The following is a 21,969-nucleotide window of genomic DNA, read 5'->3' as shown; positions in this document are numbered from 1 at the left end:
CTTTTTCTCCATTTCTACTTCCGTTGGGGTGTCAGCCACCACAGAGGTTTGAGGTCTCGAATCACTGCTGCTTGGTTCACATGCTGCGAACCTTCCCTGTTTCGACCTTTGCTTCTCGACTCGTTCCTCCTGCTTTCTCTTCTTAGCGGCAAAAATCTTATCGTTACCACTCATGAACGCTTTTTTTTCTCCGCGTTGGTCTTGATAGAAGGCGATGTCTTGTTGTTTGTCGGCCGGTGTAAGCAGCTGGTTCTTCTCGATGTCCTCTACGGCGTCCGGTGCTCCGATGTCCCACAACAGGTCAAGTTGAGACTTGAAGTTTTCAACCTTGTCCTTTGCAGCCCTGTCCCGACTTTTTTGTAGACTTCTCCAGTGCTCCCATAACCTTGTCAGCTTCTCCCGGCACCCCCTCTCTGAGATAGTCTTGATGCGAGCTAAATTCCAGAACGTGAGTACGTTTCTCACTGTTTCTTTAAACGTCTCCTGTCTGTCACCAGATTCATTCACTGTATGAAAGAAGAACTTCAGGACTTGACGCATCGTCGGGAGTTTACTGCCTCTAATTGACGATGCTGGCTGGCCTACTAGATAGATTTCAGTGGCAGAACGGGTAGTGGATGATGTTGGCCTGACAGTCCCCTTAGCATTCTCCCCCAACTGCGACTCACTCTCTAACATGATTGTATGTATATAAACAGATGAACTCTGTAAGAAAAAAACGTTTTATAATAAAACAAAATAGGCAAACAAAATAGGGTCACATAAGAGCAATTTAATCACCTGTAGAAAATACAACATAAATAGATAACCATAAATTTACTGCCACACTATATAGCAGATTTGAGTAAATTATAAAATAACACCACAGTACCAACAACAACACAACACATGTCAAAACACTGCAAAGAAGCGCAGGGTTTTAAAGCTGCCAATGTGAATCTAGTGAATTTATAACTCCGTTAACGCAAGTAGGCTACAGCCTTTGACCTGACTTAGAAGGTCAAATAAGAGGTGCATGCAATCGAATTAGGTGTCAATGGAAAGCTAGCCAGCCATTAGGGTTAAGTAGTGAAAGACAGCGCGATTGCTGATCTATAAGAAAAAAAGCTTGAGTTTTGACGTTTTTTCGCAAAAAATTCATTTTTTATATTTGGATTCGCGACCCCTAGATCATGTTGGATTTCATTAATTCTGGCACCAATGAATTCAAGAGTAACAAAATAATGGGAAAAAACACCCCCACCCACAATTTTAAAAAAGTGTGAAAAAATGAGCAACCCTAATGTACATCTTATATATGGGAATAATGAAAGAAATACAATTAACTTGAAGCATAATCAAATTTGCAAGCACATGAAATACAGCAAACTGTGTGAATTTCAAATTAAATTCTTCCTACTTTTTTCATGGAAAATTTGTCAGTGATACTGTTTGTGTCAAGGGATTGCATAATAATGAAAGTGAGTTTAATCTGGTTTGTCCCATGGTAGACCTCAGGTGATTTTTCACCCTAGATAGAGTAGACAAAGACCTCTATCCTTCACAATTTGTAATGGGGATGGTAAGGAAAATTCTTACCAAGATACTGATGTTTGGAAAGGCAGTTGTCAAAATACCATCTTTGGACCTCAACAAAGTGGAGATGTTTGTCACTGACCTGTCAGTTTCAGAAGACAAAATATCTTTAAATTGCAAAAGCTCATCTAGAACAGATGCTTCCAGGTCACTGGAATAGGTACTGACAACCAATTCCAGTTGGGCTTTGAGATCATCATATTTCATACTGTCATACTCCATTAAGAAGCTAAACAGCTTCTTTATTTCTGAGTAGGCATTCACTCTGTGCTCTCATTTATTCCTAAGGCAATCTAATATGGTGTAGAAATTGTCCACCTTGAACTTCTCATGTGAATCAAGTTGAGTTTCAGTGCCAACTGATTCATCAAAGAAATGTTTTCTCTTTTTTGTTCTTTTTGTTGTCTGTGTAGACACGCTCAGCAAAAGCCCTAGCCTTATCTTCTATTTCATCAAACTGACCCTGTCTCATTTCTGAGATGAAGGAGATCAAACTCTCATACAGTTTCACAACTGACAGAAGGTCGGTCTCAACTTTTTGAAGTGATAAGCTGGTTGCATTAAACCTTGTGAAGATTTTATATCATATTACAGTAAGAAGTGCTGTTCCAAATGCTTCCATTTGTCTTATGAGGCCTTCAAGCTTTGTAGCCACAGTTTGTCTACTGTCAGAAAATATGTTCTCCAGTGCTGACTTTATCTCAAGGTAATGTAAAAACACTGCTTTAACAGCATCAGCCCTCGCACTCCAGTGAGTTTCTGAAAGGGATTTCACTACAATCCCTTCAGCAGGTAGTGCAGCTTTCAAGTGATCCCATCTATATGTAGAGGCTGAGAAGAAGTTGTATAAGGCTTGCAAAAATCTGGAATATGAAACAGACCCAAGGCAACTGCTGGCAGCTGATGTTCCTACAAGGTTCAAGGAGTGACCTGCACAAGGGACATAATATGCCAGGGGATTCATAGCCTTTATTCTGGCTTGGAGACCAGTGTAAATGCCTGACATATTTGCAGCATTGTCATAACTCTGCCCTCTCATGTCACTCAAATCAAGACCAACATCTTTAATTGACTGTACAACAGTTGAGGCTATGCTCTCTGCACCATGGTCATGTATATCTATGAACTTTAGAAATCGCTCAACAGGTTTGCCATCAGGTTTGACATAATGAACTATGAATGTAAGTTGGTCAGTATGACTAACATCCAGTGTGGAATCTACACTAACTGAATAATATTTGGCTTGTTTCACTTCACTTATGATAATTGAGTGAATTTCTTCAGCCATCAGATAGACCATTTCCTCACAAATCGTTTTTGAGAGATATGAAGGGTTTCCACTACCTACAGTACAGCACCATACTTCTCCAGATGCTGTGCAAGAAAAGGGTCAAATTTTGCCAGGAGTTCCAGTACTCCAAGGTAATTCCCATTGTTGCAAGAGCCTATTCTTTCACCACTACCTCAGAGAGGAAGACCTCTTGATGTTAAAAATTTTAGTGTTTCAACTATGCGCAATAGAACTTCTTTCCGGTATTTTCTCTCCAATTCTACTTGCAAAGCCAAAGTGGAATCAATTCGCCTTGCTGTAATTGCCCTCACACCCCAAGTAGTAACTGAGATTTTATGCTCTTTTGCTACTTTCATGTTCAGCAACTCTACGCTGGCAGTTTTTCCAGTCGCTAAACCCACTAGTAAACAATGAGACTTGCTTGCTGAATAGCTTGCATGGAACACAAAATTCATCTCCAGTTTTGGAGAATACACAAGCCATTCTCTTTTAACTTTTTCATCATTTGCCATTTGACGTGTAAACAAGGATTTGGGCACATATCGAACTCTTTCCTTTTCACCCACATTTTCACTTCTTGCAGATCTTGAGAAGTCACCTTGTTCACAATTTAGATCAAGAGGATGGTTTAGTAAATACTCAATCAGTTTATCATCAATTGTCAGCCAGTCAGCTGGATCACTTGATACACACAAATCAACACTGACACCTTGTTCCACAGAATGTTTCTTATAAGTCAACTGAGATGAATCGGATGAAGCTTCAGTCACAGGTGGTACTTCCATTGCTGTAGGTGCTGATTTACTTAATCTCTGTGACTGTGACTCAGCTGACCTCGCTTCGTCATCTGAATCATGAAAGTGAACATCTACTGTGTCATCCCCTGGGAGTTTACTGTCACTGGTACTTGGCTCTGAATCTCCTTTTGGTTTAAAAAATGTTGCCAGCTTTGGAACTGATTGCATTTGTGCAGCTTTGGCTGCTTTTAACTTTCTCTTTTGTGAGCCACTCAGATATTTTTTCAGGGACGACATATTTATCTCATGAGAATCCCCAAGAATAATCTGTAAGCAAAAAAATAGTGTAAGTCTATAAGAGATACCAATATCACAGAAAATAGACACAAAAACACACGTAATATAACACTGAAGTCCATTTAATGCAACATGTAAAATATCATTAGTAAATAATGAGTGCAGCGTACACAATATAAAATATCACTGAGCTGAGGCTGAGAAGATACTGACTGGCTGAGCGAGCTGTCAGCAAACCAACGATAACTCTGACACGTACTGAACGTGAAACGATCCTGTCCTTCACACGTCAAGGCGCTGAAGGTTTCTTGAACTTTATTCTCTCTCTGTCCAGTATATATGTATGTAGAGATAGATAGATAAATAGATAGATAGATAGATAGATAGATCGATGGTGGGACACGGACATATAAAACATGTATACAGGTAGTTCTGCTATAACGCGATAATTGTGTTCTTGTAAAATATCGTGTTATAGAAAATCGCGTAATAGAAATAACAGGGCTTATGGAGAAAATAGGGTTAGGTGCAGATTACTCGAAATCGAAAAAAATTTAGTAGTTAGCCTAACACAAAGGATAGCACAGTCTAAATAAATGTTACATTCATATCTAATAATGAAATCATACAGTAAATGTAACACTTTACCTTGAAAAAATATGAATATAACTTGATGAGGGAGAAGGGTGATTTTGAGGTTGATAACACCGAGCTTCTCTTCAAGTGTTATATCCTTTCTTTTACGATCATCACCGGGAATTCTATCACCAGAACGCTTCTTGTTGATATTCTTCTTTACTATATTCACAGTTAATACAGTGGGGTATGCTATAACGAATGGATCCTACTACGAATATTCCTATAACGAACGGTTTTACCTATAAAATTGAGAATGCTATAACGAACGAAACTCCTACAACGAACATTATTTAATTTTTTTTTTTTCTAATTTATTGTTTTTTTATTACAAATATTAATGATATTCTTTATTTCAGGGGTTTAGATGCATATTTATGCACTTTTTTACAATTTTTACAATTTTATATTATATTTTTCAGTGTTAAGTGGTTGTATTTGGGGGCCTGGAACGGATTAATCCTATAACGAACGAATGCTATAACGAACAAGGTTCTAGAACCAATTAGATTCGTTATAGCATACCCCACTGCACCACAAAATTGGAGAAATAGTAAGCAAAAATCGCGTTATAGCAAACAAGCGTTCGCGTTATACAAATATCGTTCCTAATTCATAAATCGCGTTAGAGCAAATTCGCGTTACCAAAACGCGTTATAGCAGAACTCGCTGTATATATTTTTTTTATCTTATTTTATCTTATTTTCTTCATTTTACTATAGGGCCTAGTCCGTGGCCCACCTGAGAACCACCCCATGGCCCACCAGTTGAAGACCACTGCGGGCCTATACTTGTTGCACAGGGGCCCCATACTCCGGGCCCTATACTTATTGTACAGGGGCCCTTATGGTTGTGAATATATTATATAATGAAATACTCGGAGTACACTTGAAACAAGGTTATACGCTGGCACGCTGCGTGACAAATTAGTTTCAGTGGGCCCCCAGATACCGGTGGGCCCTAGGCCAATGGCCTACTTGGCCTATTGATAAATCCGGCCCTGGGGCGTTGTAAACGCTTCTGCGCTTCACCTTACACATAAGGATGTGGGGGGTGCCCAATAAAAAAAAATAATAATAATAAATACAAAAAGAAAAGACAAAAAGAGATCAATAGTGAGAAATGATGTACAGGGTATGTATGGTGTGTTGTCAAAGTAAGAGAAACAATTGAAACCTTGCAAATGTTTGCTGATGATGCCAAGTTATTTCGGGAAATCAAGAACCAGGTGGACTGTGAAGAGCTGCAGAAGGACCTCTGTGGGCTCCAAGAATGGTCAAAGAAATGGCTGCTGAGATTCAATGTCATGAAGTGTAAGAGGATGCACCTGGGGCATACCAACGGTAAGGAGGCGTATCATATGTCCCAACGGGATGAAGAAACTGCACTATTTGAGACTGAATGTGAGAAGGTGAATGTGAGAAGGACCTAGGTGCGGTGTGTCTGGCCCCGGAATTCATCAAGGACGAGCTCCTTTTGGGTACCATCAAATCCCTTATTCTGCTCATTTGTGATTTGGACGATGTTCCTCTATATGTCCCAGAATGGGGGTTCTTTGTCTTGGTCGTCCTATATTTTACTTCCTGTGTGGTCAGTTATATATGATGACTCATTGCGGCTGGAACCTTAGTCTCTTAAATCGACGCCAGAACTCTCCTGGGTCGTATATTTGTGAGAGTTCAACTATTTCGGCCCATTTGAGGTTGCTTTGTTCCAGAGATCTTGTTTTTATTTCCTCCTGTATTCTTGTGTTTGTATTGTAGCTTACAATGTTCCAACTATGGGTCTCTGCTCTCTGTTGTAGCAGTTGGAATTGGTTGGTGAGGGTCATGAGTTCTGGAGTCTGTCGTAGGTGTGGGAGTGTTCTGTTACGTTTGAAAGGGGTGGCCTCTTGGTTGGCTGTTCCTATGGTGGGTCAGGTGTTGTCTAAACATATAGTATAACCTCCCGATGAGCGATTGTGGGATAATGAGACCCTTGCACGTAGAACTCGATTGTTCTATATTCGGTCAAAACCTGCAGAGTACAAATTACTTATGTTACATATGAAATAATTAAATCACTCGTACGTTCCTTCACCATTAACAACTACAGTACATATGATATATTTGAGTAGAGTAGGGTGTTAAACCATATAAAAACCTATATGTCTCTGGTCTAAAGTAGGACTTATTAGCTCCCTGACTTGTTAGCTCACTGGACGGCTAGAAACTATCTTCTGAACCCCACAGAGAGCGAGTTAGCCAGCCTTAAGGCGACGGCCATCTGTTTCACATTTAACACCTCAGCAAAGTTCGTTGTAAACACTCCCTCTGTCTCTCTCCTCTCTCTTTTTTTCTAGTCTATCCTACTGTGGTGGTAACATACAGTATTCCCTTAAATCTTGCTGGAGTTAGGTAAAATGGACCCCATGAGAAAGCAAAATCTGTGAGTTTTTCATGCCAGTCCCGGGAGTGTGCAAAATACATACAGTATATAAATAGCTATATGCACATGTATAACAACATTATGTATGCATAAGACAATATAATAAATGTGAAATAACATAAATAAACATAAACATGAAATAACACTGTATGGACATTAGGTCCACACAGTGATAGTTAGTTGTAGTGGTGACAATGTAAAGACAATACCTCTGACATGTGAGCTGATGTGGTGCACAGGATGTAAACAGTCCATGTACTGGACAGTTCCTAGTAAATATGCCCGATACAGTAGCAATAAGTATTTGTAATGTGTATACCGTGGGTACCCATACGTATAATTATATTCTTTTGGATTAAATTAGGTACATTTTATTAAAAATACCAACATATGTTTGAAAATGGGTCCACAAAGTGATAGTGAGCTGTGGTAGTGAGAAACATGATGACATATAGCCAGTGATTTGGCTTTGCCAGTACAGTAGGCTATTAAATCTGCAAAAATTATTTTTCCCAAATATACCTTGTTAATTATAGGGTGCATCTTATGACCTGGGAAATATGGTACTCTGTACTGTCCTGTAGTGTTGACTCCTTGTGATCCCTGGCACACAGCCTCAGATTTATTTTATTTATTTTCCATGGCAATCCGTGAGTTTCCGAAGGACGCAAGCTTCAAAACTGCGGGCTTTAAAGGAATTCAGTACAGTCCTCTTCACTGGTGTGTTTACAGGGGCTCATCATAAAAAAATTCCACAAATTATTACATTGAGATATTTGTTTTAATATTGTTTTACCGTGCTTTGATTCCATAGTATATTTACTATTGTGAGTTTCCTTCTGTGGAATGAAAACAACACAGATCTGCCAAACAACACAACAATAATGGGCCCAATATACTGCTCTGTGGGACCCCACTTGTCACAGGTGCACATGACGATTTCGTACCATTTATCACCACACACTGTTTGTGGCCATGCAGAAAGTCTCCGATCCATGCTAAGATACAGTACTTCCCCGAATCCTTGTACACTTCCAGTTTAATTCTCAGCTTTTCATGGGGTATGCTGTCAAAAGCCTTGGCAAATTCTAGGTATATAATGTCGATATTTAAGCCTTATTCTAGAATTTGAGTCAAAACATCCAGTACCTTGAGTAATTGTGTTAAGCAGGATCATCCTGGTATAAAACCGTGTTGGCATTCCTTTACAAGGTTATTTTCTTGCAGATTTTCCATCATGGCATCTCTTATGATGCTGTCTAGTATTTTACACTCAATGCTGGTCAGGCTCACTGGTCTATAATTATTCGCGAAGTGACAATCACCCTTCTTGAATATCGGGGCTCACATAAGCCATTTTCCAGTCATCGGGGATCTTTTTCTCCTCCAGGCGTTTGCAGAACAGGATCTTAAGGGGCTCCATAAGCTTGTTACACAGTTCTCTTAACACTCTGGGGTGTACCATATCTGGGCTGGGACTCTTGTGAATCTTTAGCTTTGACAGTTTATTTCTTATAACCTTATCCGAGAACACAATGTGGTCAGCACTGCGTCAAGCCGTCTTTCCTAAAATGCAGGAAGATTGTTCACATCCTCTCCTGTTAACACCAATAAAAAAATAAAAATTAAATTATTGCCTCTGCCTTGTCTTGGTCAGAATCTGCCTAACTACCATCTTCCAGCCTCAGGTCCAACATACCTACTCGCATTTTTAATTTCAACTTTGCGTCATGGTAAAAAGACTTTGGGTTTGACTTGACCTCACTTGCAATCTGCCTCTGGAACTTTTTTTCAACCCTTCTGTACTCTGACTTTGCTTGGTTCCTGGATCTGGCATACATCCTCCTGTTCTGCTCATCATTTGTCCTAACCCACATCTCAAAATCCTGAGTTTTCTTCTTAACTTTGCCAATCGCCGTATGGTTCATTGTTAGTGTCTCCTTGTATTCCTGGAGGCACTGGGATTTGGTCTTGGGTATATATTTATCAATCGAATGGTCAACTTTACTGGCTATGATATTCAGTGTAGCATCTGCATGCTTATTCCTTAGTAAATCGGAACCTGTTTTTGTCATGAACCAAGTAACAGTTAAATCTGAAGGACAATGTTACATGGTGACTGGTGCCAAATGGGGCTAGGTGTTCCAGATTTGCCACCATGCCCTCCTCGGTAAATGTGATGAGGTCCAGCGGTTTGGGTGTTTGCTCCCCTCTGTAGTGAGTCAGATCTTTAACATGTTGGAATAGAAAATTGTCTTTCAGAGTTTCTACAAAAAGAATGGCTGGATTATTTAGATCGTTGAGCATGGATTCATTTCTCCAGTTGATGTCGCCATAATTATGTCCCTCATGACAAGGAGGTGGCTAGTGTTTAGTGCCATTACATTGTCAGTTAAGGCTCTAAGTTCCTCTGGTTTAATACTCTACAGTTTGGGGATCTGTAGATACATCCTACAATGAGTAAGTCTCCTATTCAGTTTAATTTTACACCGCTTTGATTCTTCGAAAACATCCTCTCCCCGCACCTCACCTGGCTGGCTCTAAGGTCTTGCCTAGCATAGATAACCATACCCCTCTTGCAAGTTTTGGGAAAGGTTCGTAAATAGGTTATATCCATCTATAATGAACTGGCATTCCTCTGGTTCGATTCTCCTATTTTGTACAACAGTTCTACAACAACTACTACTTTATTGGGTTGGTGTACTCTCAGTAGTGTTTCAAACTGTGCTCCCTTGTTAAGGAATGTGCCAGTATTAGTGTACATGACTTACTAGCCGGAAATTGTCCTCGGTATGTCTCTGGTCTTGGTATTGACTCCGGCCCCCCTCTCCATTCTCTGCAGCTGCCTAGTTTACTCTCTCCCTTGTGTTTTGTAGGGTGTGGTCAGAGATGACATTGTTTAGATGGTGCTCGCCTCCTCCTGGGTGGGAGGTAGAGCGGATGGCGGGTGTCCCTTTGTCCCCTGTCTCTGAACTGGTGCACTTGCCCCCACTACTTTCCCCTGTATATAGCCCATGTACGTATGTCCCTGTTCCTCATCGACTCCTCCCTCCTCTGCTTCAAGGACTCTAGGAGATTTTTTGTGGTGTTCCCTCTGCATTACTGTGTGATCGTGGTTTATGAATACACCCGAAATGAATCACTCCTTGCTAAGTTTTTGCATGCTGAATAACTTCCCATTTCTTACCCTCACTTACTAGTGTAATGCTGAGGGGGCAAGGCTTGTCCTCCTGCCTTTGTCCTAGCCTCCTCACGCCTTGAGTGGGAGCTGATAATTTCAGAGCTTCATCACAAATATTCAGAAATTTCAACTTGTCGTATGTTTTCCTAGTTTCAGCTTCCCCTGACTCACTGACTGTCTCCCAGGGACTCCAAGCAATTACTCATTGTTCCTGTGCTCTGAACATTCCCGTTTCTCCTCTTCTCCTGTATCAGTAGGTCTATTACTTGTCAACTCTTCAACACACTTAGGGATTTCCTATTGGAATACAGGAACTGCCAAGAGGATTTGTTTGAGAATTACAGTACAGTACTCTTATTGTTGACATTTTGTGTTTAATACGAATGCATTGATAACAAATGAATACATCAAATTGTGTGGAATATTGTTCAGTCTGTTCATTTTAATAAACTATGGCAAACAGTACCTAGTGGCAGAAGACATAGTTATATAGTACCTGTACAATATAACACATGTATGCGTAGTGGTTCTTTTAAACAATGTTATATGTAGGTTATGATATTAGTTTTTGACTTGCGAAAAATATTTTTAATTATTCGTATTATACAACCTGTTACCTGTCAGTGTAATTTGAAAGATCTGAATGAAAATGGTGTAGCTGACAGTGTTCTTGAAGCCCACTAGATTATTATTATACTCTACCTATTTTAACACATGTCCTGACTACTTTTTAATGGTTATTCACATTTTATCATAAAATAGATAAATAATGAGAATATCTACAGTATTAAAATTGGTAACAATTGAATGGTAATTACTTATTAATATGATAAAATATCTCTTTATTGTCTCCTCTTAGTCTCACTTAAATCTAACATTGAACATTGTTAGGTAAGATTAGATTATAACCTCAATGCCCATTCCATGTATCCCCTTCAATACATATTTTTCTGGCCCCATAGAATAAGTAATGCTACACTGAATTGTACCACATATTGCAGGTTTGGGACACGGTAAACCGGCCATGCTGGCTGGTGGACGTGTGCTGGTCTTTCCCGGCTTACAGAGGTGGAGGAGGTAAGTCCTGATTATACAGTGGTCCCTCGGTTAACGAGCACAATCCGTTCTAGAAGGTTGCTCGTTAACCGAAACCATTGTTTCAATGGGTTTTTGGGTAATTGGTTCCAGCTCACCAAAAATTGCCTAAATTCAACAAAAAAGGTAGAAAAGTACACTTACTTTGAGGTGTGTATGTAGAAGGCTCCTGGATGATGATGATGATGGGAATTAGAATGGGGGTGGAGAAGGGAGAAGAGAAGGCATTGGGGTGGAAGAGAAGTCACCCCATGGCGCCATTTCACCCATAAAATTTTAGTTCTCTTGGTGCAATTCAAGATTATTTTCTTTAAATCAACACTGCACTGTATTATATATTGTCAGTATGTAAAATAAATTTCAAAATGACCAATAATTGGCTTGCAAAAACAGAAAAAAAGCATTTAGTTGAAGAGAGTCTCAAGCAAGATGTTGAGAGGCTGGATGGCACGCATAAAACTAGTTTCATTACCTTCAATTATGTTCAATAATTGTTAAAATGAGTACAAAATTTAATATTAAACTTTTAAAATTATTGAATAGTATAAACTTCTTGATATTTGCTAAAATGGTGAGGAATTTAAGCCCTAGAACCGATTACTGTATTGGCGGACTAATACTACAGCTGGTGGACCACCAAATGCAAGCAAAATCATGTTCAGGTTGGCTTGTAAGAAACTCATTAACCGAAGTTAAGAATCTTATGGAAGGTAACTCGTTAACCGAGGGACCACTGTAGTGTATTTCCTTTTGTTTCTTTTCAAGAACCATTAATGTATAGTCATGGTTAACTCCTTTAGTATGACGACTTAACCCCTTGAATGTAATGCCATTGTATTCAGAGGGTTAAGGCATTGTACTTGAAAGACTCAGTCAAAATACTCATTGGAATATTTCATTATATTCTTTGGAGTTGTTCATTATACTCAGGGGAATAATATAATAATGCAGGGGTTAAGTCTTTATTCAAGAGGATAAAATTACCACCCTATCTAACACTATTTTGGGGGATATGGTTATGTTAATGATAGGATAGGTTAGGTTAATGTTATACTAGGGTGGGTTGATGTTAGTATAGGATAGGTTAGTGTTAGGATAGTTTAGGCTAATATTGGACTAGGATGGGTTAATGTTAGGACAGGATAGGATAATGTTAGGTTAGGTCTACGGTGGTTAATCTTTTGGTGAAATAAGCTGGGGTGGAGAATCTTCAGGATGATCCAATATTTCTTTTATGAACTTTATATATGGTTTATTGAGTAGTAATTTTTGTCTTTTATTTTTGTTGATTCTCCACAGACTGTCGTTAAATGTCATGACCATCAAGGTGCATTCGCCTGGGGTCTACACAGTACAGGGTGTTGCTTTAAAGGTCACAGGGGTGGCTCAGGTAATGTGTTTGGTGCCTTGATGTACCGTATATCTCGGCCTACAAGGCAACGGGGTGTGTAAGACGACCCCAAAAATTTCCATTTAAAAAGTAGGTTTTGAGCTCTATTCGCTGTATAAGACCGGTACCCCAAATGTGACACTTACCATTGGGAGCTTACTGACCCAGTAGTCCTTTACCAACCATCCCATTGACCAGTGCTGTTTACACATCCTTGGTTTTTTAAAATAAGGCCAATTCACTTCAAGTAATGTCATCAAATGTTACCGGCTGGTGTAGTGTAAACACTAGTGATGTCACTTAAGCGTCTATTTAACTGGAACTAATGTCGGTGTTGAGTAAAATTTTTCCATTTACTTGAAATCGGTTTACCAATTTATTTGTTTATTTATTTATTTATAATATACTGTAATATATTAAACACACTGCAAGTATTTTCTTTAATTTATACACTTGTTTCGAGACAAAGGGAGGCTACCATTATACCTGGTAGGTGAAGTTGACCCGATACATTTATGGTGATCATTAAGAATCAAACTCCGAATCAGATGACCTGACTTTGTCTTCATCATTCTCATCTTAAATTTACCACTGGCGGTAGTTTCAAGAATTAACGCAGTCATTTACTGATTATTCTTTGTAAAAAAATAAATTTTAAATTAATTATTTATAGGAGATAAGTATTATGATCAGTAAGTATACCGATATGCATTACTGACCACCTCGGACACAAAGAGGCTAAAAATAGCCCTACCTCACCCCTCTGGTCACTTTCCCTTTCTTGTCTCGTCACTGGCAAATGGCGGGTGGGGGTGGTGCGTGATGATAGCTGTGTTTATTACCGGGGTATATTGTTCTTTTACGGTATGTTAGACAGGTTTATAATACATTTTTATTATTTTAATATACCAGTAATCTTATTTTTAATCCAGCTTCCCAAACGTAAGTTTCGGTATAAAATAATTAGTGGTAGGACCTTGTGAGTGGTTTATGATGTTTTCCATCACCACTCTTGACACGCTAAACCACAATATTTAAGAGGTAAGAATTTTATACCCGGTGTTTAAGACGACCCCTAATTTTGGGCTGATTTTTTTAAGGTTCAAATTCCGTCTTACAGGCCGAGATATACGGTACTAAAACTAATCTCACAGTATTATAATATAACATTGTCTTTATATTAAATTTAACCTGTACAGTATTTTGACAGAACAAATTGAAGTTTATAAACATCACAAAGGGCACCGAGTGTCCATACATGAGCTGGTGGATGTCCGCCTCACAAGGGGTCACAGCTGAAGGTTGAGAAGACACAAGTCCAGAAAATTTTGAGGACAAACTTTTTTGGAGTGAGACTAGTCAACTCTTGGAACACTGCCAGAGAGTGTTGTGATGCCACCGAGTGTGCGCTCATTCAAGATCACCACTGGAGCAGGTGCAGATACATTAACCCTTAAGCCCCGGGTTAGAGTGCTGCTGGCAGTACCCCCCCTTGGGAATAAATCAAGAAAAAAACTCAACTCCCCCCCCTCCCCCACCCCCACACAAAAAATCAATAAATAAATATAAAAATAAATGGCGGGAAAATAGGCGGATGTTCTGGAACGTCACCCGGGGCCTAAGGGTTAAGGAGCCAGTACATGCCCAGTACTTGCCAACAGTGCGTAATTGAGACGTGACCGACCACCCAGTCGGTGGCGAAGAAGATAAATGTAAAAGTGTAACTGGATCTTTATATTTAACTTGACCTGTACAGTATTTATGAAATGCTAAATTTGTAACTCTTTTAGTATGTGTATACTGTACAGTACAGTACAGTACAGTATCATTTCCTATACCGTACATTTCTTTTCAGCAACCTCAATATTTCATAAAATTATCATATACGAGTACTGTGTTTGTAGTATTTATATAACTATTATTTCCATGTTGTAACCTTTCTTAAAATTGTCTTTGGTTTCTACTGCACCTTTTAAATGTCCAGCGGCAATGTTCATATCTCCCACCAATACTTATGTCAAAGGGTGGAGTCCTGCTTGGCCTGGGCACATTTGGGGTGGGTGTTATCCACCTTTTTTTTTTTTCTACGGGGAGTAGCCCACCTGGGCACAGGTCATCGACCCACAAGAGGCCTAAGGGGTGAAAAAATAAGAGTAAAAAGAAATTTAAATTGAAAAGAAAAAGATATTAATCTACACCACAAAGATGTTGGAAAACCAACTTTTTGAAGTGAGACAGATTGTATGAGTATGGAAACACAGAGGAAGGCAGAGCATTCCACGGTATGGCTGTGTGAGGAAAGAAGGATGTACTATAATGGATTATTCTAGTGTGACCGACATCCACACAGAAATGGTGGGCACCGCGAACAAGCTGCGTGTTATGAGCCCACAGCCTTGCAGGCGGTACATAGGATGCCAAATCCACCGAACATTGCCCATTAAAGTACTTGTAAAAGAGAGAGAATGAAGCAACATTGCGGCGAAGAGAAAGGGGAAAAAGATTATCAACTAAAGGAGCGTTAATAAGACGAAATGCCTTTGATTCCACTCTATCTAACAGTTGGACAGAAGAAGAGCCACCCCAGATATGAGAGCAGTACTCCAAATTAGGACGAATGAATCCCTTATAAACTTGAAGGAACTGCTGAGGAGTGAAGTAGCTACGGCATCTGTACAGCAATCCCAGCTTTCAGGAGGCAGCATTAGCAATGTTGAGGATGTGTGGCTTTCATGACATATTAGAGGAAATGGTGAGGCCTAGCATATCTATTTTAGAATTTGGCAGATTGATTGCATCCTGAAGTGTGATTGGTGAGAGATCATCTAATTTGGAAAGTGTAATTGGCATTACCAAACATTTACAGGCTACCTTTGGGTACTCTGGTTACCTCTTGTACTATACTAACACTGGACAAATAAAGTTAATGACAATGTAACAAAGAATGGCACCAACTGCTTGAATGGATAGTAAGCTGATAATTGATGAAATGATAATGAAATATAAATAAATAAGCCAGTAATCTCTGCCTTAACTTACCAACCTCTCTGTTCTAAATGTACAATACCTTTAGTTGTCTTTCAGCCTGTGTGTCAAATGATGTCAATGTATACTTATTAAATTGTTTAAGTTAAATTCCCTCAGTACATGGATGTTAAGCTTAGAAGGTTGAGTATTTGGCTTATTGGCACTGTACGAGGTCAACTGTGGCAGTATCTCAGGATTCATCTTTCCATATGGAAATCATAGGAGATAGTGAGAGATAAAAAAGTTGTCCTTTCCCTTAATTGGTTTAAGTTTCAGGCCTTGGTGTTGTTGGGACTCTGACCATTAGGTGTGATCTGCCTTAGTGGTCGGTGGTCCATTTTACTGGTCTCTCTTTGAACCTGAACTTAATTTTTCCCATCCAATTTATCATTCACCAGTTATCAGATTACTAAACATTTAGCCACTTGTTCTGTTCTTTGTTACTTTGTTTTATGACCTTTTTGGTCCAGTGTTGGTGGAGTACCCAGAGGTAACCTGCCATTCTTGGTAGTGAGGACCATCCTGCATGGTCCAGTGTTAGTACAGGAGGAAACTGTAATACCCAGAGAAAACCTGCCATGCTAAGTGTTATTATAGGCAGAGACTGGAATTATTGGTGAAAACTGCCATATGGTAAGATCACACTGTCACCACTTGCTCCTAACACAGTATAAGTTGGGGTCTCAGGACCAACCCATCATATCATCACAATAAACTCATACAAGATTATTTGCTTTTGTCAACAGGTGAAGATCAGCACCCAACATCCAGATGTTCTGGCAGTGGCTTGTGAACATTTTCTGAACAAAAAGCAGGAAGAGATACATGCCCTCATCACTGCTACATTGGAGGGGCACCAGCGTGGCATTATGGGCACTATGACAGTTGAGGTGAGTGGTTGCTTACCTGATAAATAAGGTGTACTATACTGGATGCTTTAATAAAAGAGCTAGTTACAGTACATTTTTGTCATTGATGGATAGATACCTGCATTGTTCTATGTACAGTATATACCAAACCAATTGTAAGCTTGTATGACATTTATATTGAATAAATATTAATATATCTACTGTATCTTCTTATCTATATGGCAGATTTATTGTAAAAAAAAAAGAAGCCTTTCTTTCATTAAATACAGGTTGTACCTCTGTGGTCCGGAAACTCCCGTGGTCCGGAACGATTTTAGTTTGTCCAATAGGTAGATAAGCAGTTTTTTTTTTTTTTTTTTTTTTTACTTATCTGAATTATTATTATTATTACTGGAGTATTGCATTTTTGCCCCTCAGGCTCCAATGTGGGTCAGTGACCTGTGCCTGGGTGGGCTAATCCCCATAAAAAAAACCAACAACAAAGCCGCGGGAAATTAAGGTTTGTTTACATCCGGCAATTCGGCTCTCTCTCTCTGTTTGTCTATACAGTACAGAGTACAACATTTAACCCTTCAATATATATGAACAGTAAATAAGTGTTGCTTTCATATTCTTATGTAGAGTAATGACGATATGTTTTACATGTGCTCACTTACATACGCGCAGTCTCACTTTTTTCTTTAACATTAATGGTTAGCTACGTATATTGTTCCATTTATTAACATTAAATAACATCACTTCGAACAACCATATTAATTTTTACATTAATTTTACTACAGCTACAACCAGGGTCTTATTTTCTTGTTTTATATGTAGAACCAATCAGTCACTTGTTTTGTAAACATTAACGAAAACAATGCCGACAGCTGTCTCGTCTCTTCGTGTGTTTTAATATTCCACGAATTATTAATGAATTGTATTGTTCATTTTGCACACAAACATTAATTCAATAAAAAAAATGAGAAACATTAATTAAAACATATATGAACAGTAAATAAGTGTTGCTTTCATATTCTTATGTAGAGTAATGACGATGTGTTTTTCACATGTGCGCACTTACATACGCGCAGTCTCACTTTTTTTCTTTAACATTAATGGTTTGCTACTTTTATTGTTCTATTTATTAACATTAAATAACATTACTTAAAACAACCATATTAATTTTTTACATTAATTTTACTACAGCTACAACCAGGGTCTTATTTTCTTGTTTTATATATAGAACCAATCAGTCACTGGTTTTGTTATCAACGAAAACAATGCTGTCTCATTTCCTCATCTGTTTTAATATTCTACGTATTATTAATGAATTGTATTGCTCATTTTGCACGCATAAACATTAATTCAATAAAAAAGACATTCAGTAATAAATAATAATGAATCTTTTGTACATAAGAGAAATGACGCTGTTTACACGATTGTGCACGTCGTCTGAACTTTGGCAAGCCGTTCAAACCCATCGAAATTCGAGTTTCCGCTGTCAAAATTTTAAATTATGTAGTTTTTTTTTGTGTCCAAATAAAAAATGGTGAATTAAAAACTCGCGAAATTTGAGAAGCTACTGTACGACATTTAACCCTTCAATATGTCTTCAAAGAGACCACGAAGCAGTGAAAGTGGTGCTAACTTAAGCGCAAGTCAATATCTGTCCAGGAAAAGCGTGAATTTCCATGGTCCGGAAATTTCCATGGTCCGACACCGGTCAGGTCCTGAGGTTGCTGGACTAGAGAGGTACAACCTGTACTAATATTTCTTGTAATGTTTTGTATGGCTTTACAAATAATCTAAAATTTTGTTTTAAGTATTTTTTATTTTAAAGACATTTGTAAAGTACTGTTTCCTGTGTAAGACTTTGTTGTGTTTCAGGATATTTACAAGAACCGCGCCTTGTTTAACTCACGGGTGTTTGAGGTGGCCTCCAAGGACCTCTACGCCCTTGGCATCCATGTTCTCTCCTACACAATTACCGATTTGAGCGATGACCATGTAAGACCTCTTAATTTCTCTAATTTCCTTTTGTTAATTGTAAAACTTTACACTCGTGCCAAAAAGTATCTTTACAATTTTGTGTTAAACAATATGACACAACGGACGAAAGATTTTGACAACCCTACCAGGACAATGAGTCAGTGTCCATTTGATGTGTTTACTCAACTTTTCAGATCATGTACCCAACACCAATGATGCGGACAGTGTGTGTACAGTAGTGGCATGTACTGTATTCCTAAGAAGCAAGGCAAGCATTGTTTACTGCCTTACTCTGAAAATTCTTCCCTTCAAAATTATTTATCTCTTGTTATACTGTAGTTAGCATATTATTTATTGGTATACAGGTGCTCCTCTACTTAAGAATGTTCAACTTACAAACTTTCAGAGATACAAACATCATCACTGAGACTGGATTATTTTGAAGAAAATTCCAGATAGAACAAACATTACCTAAGAGGAGAGGAGTGAGCCAGGTTTTAGGGCTGTATTAAAGGGTATAGCTGTACTAAATATCCATAATCTTTTCATTTTTTTACAATTTGTTTGTATCTACAAGAGTAAAGTTGGACTTACAATCAAGCCTCAGGAACGTAACTCGTTCATAAGTAGAGGAGCACCTGTATTTAGTGGCGGACTGGGTCAAAAATTTCTACCTGGAAAACTTGTAAAAGGGCCCACTCAAAAGGGTCCAAAAGTGCCCACTTAATCCCAAAATGTAGTCAAAGGAATCAAATAAAAGTAAAGGTTTTAAGCAAATAAAATGTTACATCTCTTCAATATTTTTTTCTTTTTTCTGTTATTTCCAAAGTGATGGACCATCACTTTGGGGCCCACCGGGAAATTTCCCAGTATCCTGGTGGGCCAGTCCGCCACTGCCTGTATTGCATTCTGCATTTATGTTATTTAAGTCTCATTAAATTTAAATATGTTGCAATTGGAGGTCAGACTTTAGAAACTTGCAAAACAGGAGCGTTTGCCGCTTGAAAATCTGTCCCCCGAATACGCAACATTCGATTTGCAGTAGCCTCTTCCGCCCTCTTGCGGGGTAAAATGATATGCCATTGCCAGACATAAGATGAAAACTATTAATTTAAATTATATTAACCCACTTTTTCCTAAATCCATGTAAATATGATTCATATCTGATGCTAGAATTTCCCCTCAATAACATTTGTTGGCATCTATGAGTAGAATTCCTTTTGCTCGAGATTTAAGTTATGAAAACACAGTTGGTTGTCCCTCCCCTACTCCTTTTACTTACTTTTTTACTTTTATCCTCTTCACCACTGATCGGCTCGTTAGCTGCTTGGGCGATCGGTCACTTCTCTGTTACACACTGTTAGCAAGTACTATACTGGGCATGCACCGGCTCCTGAATGTACCTAAACCCGCTCCAGTGTTGGTCAAGTCTTGTCTTGAAAGAGCTCACACTCGGTGCCGTCACAACACTTTCTGGTAGATTGTTCCAAGAGTTCACAACTCTCACTCCGAAAAAGTTTGCCCTCACAGTTTTCTGGACTTGAGGCTTATTCAATCTTGAGTTGTGACCCCTTGTGGTGCGAGCGTCCGCCAGCTCCAAGTAAGGACACTCGACTGAGTAGTGCCCCTTGAGATGCTTATACACCTCAATTAAGTCACCCCTTGCCCGTCTGTAGTATAAGCTAGGCAAGTTCAGGCGCTTCAATCTCTCAGTGTAGCTGAGGTGCCAAAGGGCAGGCACCAGTTTGGTGGCCCTCCTTTGAACATTTTCAACCAACTGACAGTCCCTAGCATATCTCAGGGACCAGACGGGGTGACAGTACTCCAGATGGGGAAACACTTCACTCTTGAAGATCGTTTCGATCTAGATATCTGAACGACCTTCTTATAAGACCCAATAATTTATTTGCCTGATTTACCTTCTTCTTGCATTGGCCCGAGAACGTCAGCTCATTGTCAGCATACACACCTAGGTCCTTCTCACACACAGTCTCAAATAGTACAGTTTCTTCTTCCCGTTGGGACACATGATACGCCTCCTTACCGTTGGTACGCCCCAGGTGCATCCTCTTGCACTTCATGACATTGAATCTCGGCAGCCATTTCTTCGACCATTCTTGGAGCCCACAGAGGTCCTTCTACAGCTCTTCACAGTCTGCTTGGTTCTTGTTTCCCAAAATAACTTGGCATCATCGGCAAACATTTGTATGAAGGAGTGTACAACGTCAGGCATGTCATTTATGAAACAAACAAACAAACAGCGGGCCCAATACACTGCCCTGTGGTACCCCGCTTGTGACAGGTACGGATGATGATTTCGTGCCATTAATCACCACACACTGCTTGCGGTCATGTAGAAAGTCTTCTATCAACACTAGGACATTTCTCCAAATTCCGTACTCCTACCCCATACAGATCACTGCAAGCAGCATCTCGCATACCTCTAAATTCACAAGCTTTTTTTTTTTTTAAATTTGATTAGTTTCAATTTATTTCGATATTTCATGTTGCCATTGATGTAGCCCATGCAATCATTTTCCCATTGATGTAGCCTGTGCAAATTTTGTAATTTATTTCATTGGGAATAAATCTGAAATTACTTATAATGTACACCTGCCAAGGAAAGTACGTGTACCCTCAGTGTCAAACAATGACACAATATAACAAACTGGATGAAATATTAAGAAAAGGAATGATTCACTTTAGTAACCCTGCTTTCCGATTATGGCAGTAATTGGGTTATCAGTTATTTGTCTCATAAGTTTGTATATTCTCAATATTTGTACCTTAGAAACCAAAGCTTTTAAGAAGCCACTTTTATTACATACACTACATTACTTTGTGATGTAAGCACCCCAGCCACTATTAAGCTGTTAAGTCTCCTGGGCATGGAGTCCACAACTCGGTAGTAAGGACTCGTCTGGCGGGACTTGGCAACTCTTCCCACGCCTGTAGTGCATTCATGATGACACTTTGGCGCCTCCTGGGGTGGTTCATTGGCATCCGTTGAGTCATGGCAGACCACACGTTCTCAATGGGGTTAAGGTCCGGGGATTGTGGTGGATGTGGCAGTAAGGATATTTCCAGGTGTTGGGCAAACCACTCTTTGACTACGTGACAGGTGTGGACGGGGCTGTTGTCTTGAACATGGTAAAAAGACTCGGGCTCGGGAAACAACAAAGCTCTCACTGAAGGCAGCAGAATGCCCTATAATATGTTAATACAGTACTGTATATACTCTGGACCTGTGAATTGGCCCGGAACAACATCGGCCAGCTCCCCTACACCTACGTGCCTCCACCCAAACAACCCTGCGGTGACTCTGCCACTTCTCCTAGTGGGCACTACCTGGTATGAGTCGTATCTACAAACAGTATTTTAACAAATCAATACTGCATTGATGGAACTCTTCTTAAATAAAACATCAGTTTAAATATGAATTAACAAATGTAATTATGAGATAGAGAATGAGATTT

General features: G+C 39.2%; 1 pseudogene; it reads left to right on the top strand.

The window, feature by feature from the left end:
- LOC121862937 overlaps nucleotides 1-21,969 on the top strand; it is a 43,720-nt pseudogene that overhangs the window by 4,895 nt on the left and 16,856 nt on the right.

The sequence above is a fragment of the Homarus americanus genome, unplaced genomic scaffold (genome assembly GCF_018991925.1).
Source record: "Homarus americanus isolate GMGI-L3 unplaced genomic scaffold, GMGI_Hamer_2.0 scaffold24922, whole genome shotgun sequence".
Lineage (NCBI taxonomy): Eukaryota > Metazoa > Arthropoda > Malacostraca > Decapoda > Nephropidae > Homarus > Homarus americanus.
The sequence above is the reverse complement of the archived record's forward strand: the minus strand, read 5'-3'. Positions and strand labels throughout refer to the sequence as shown.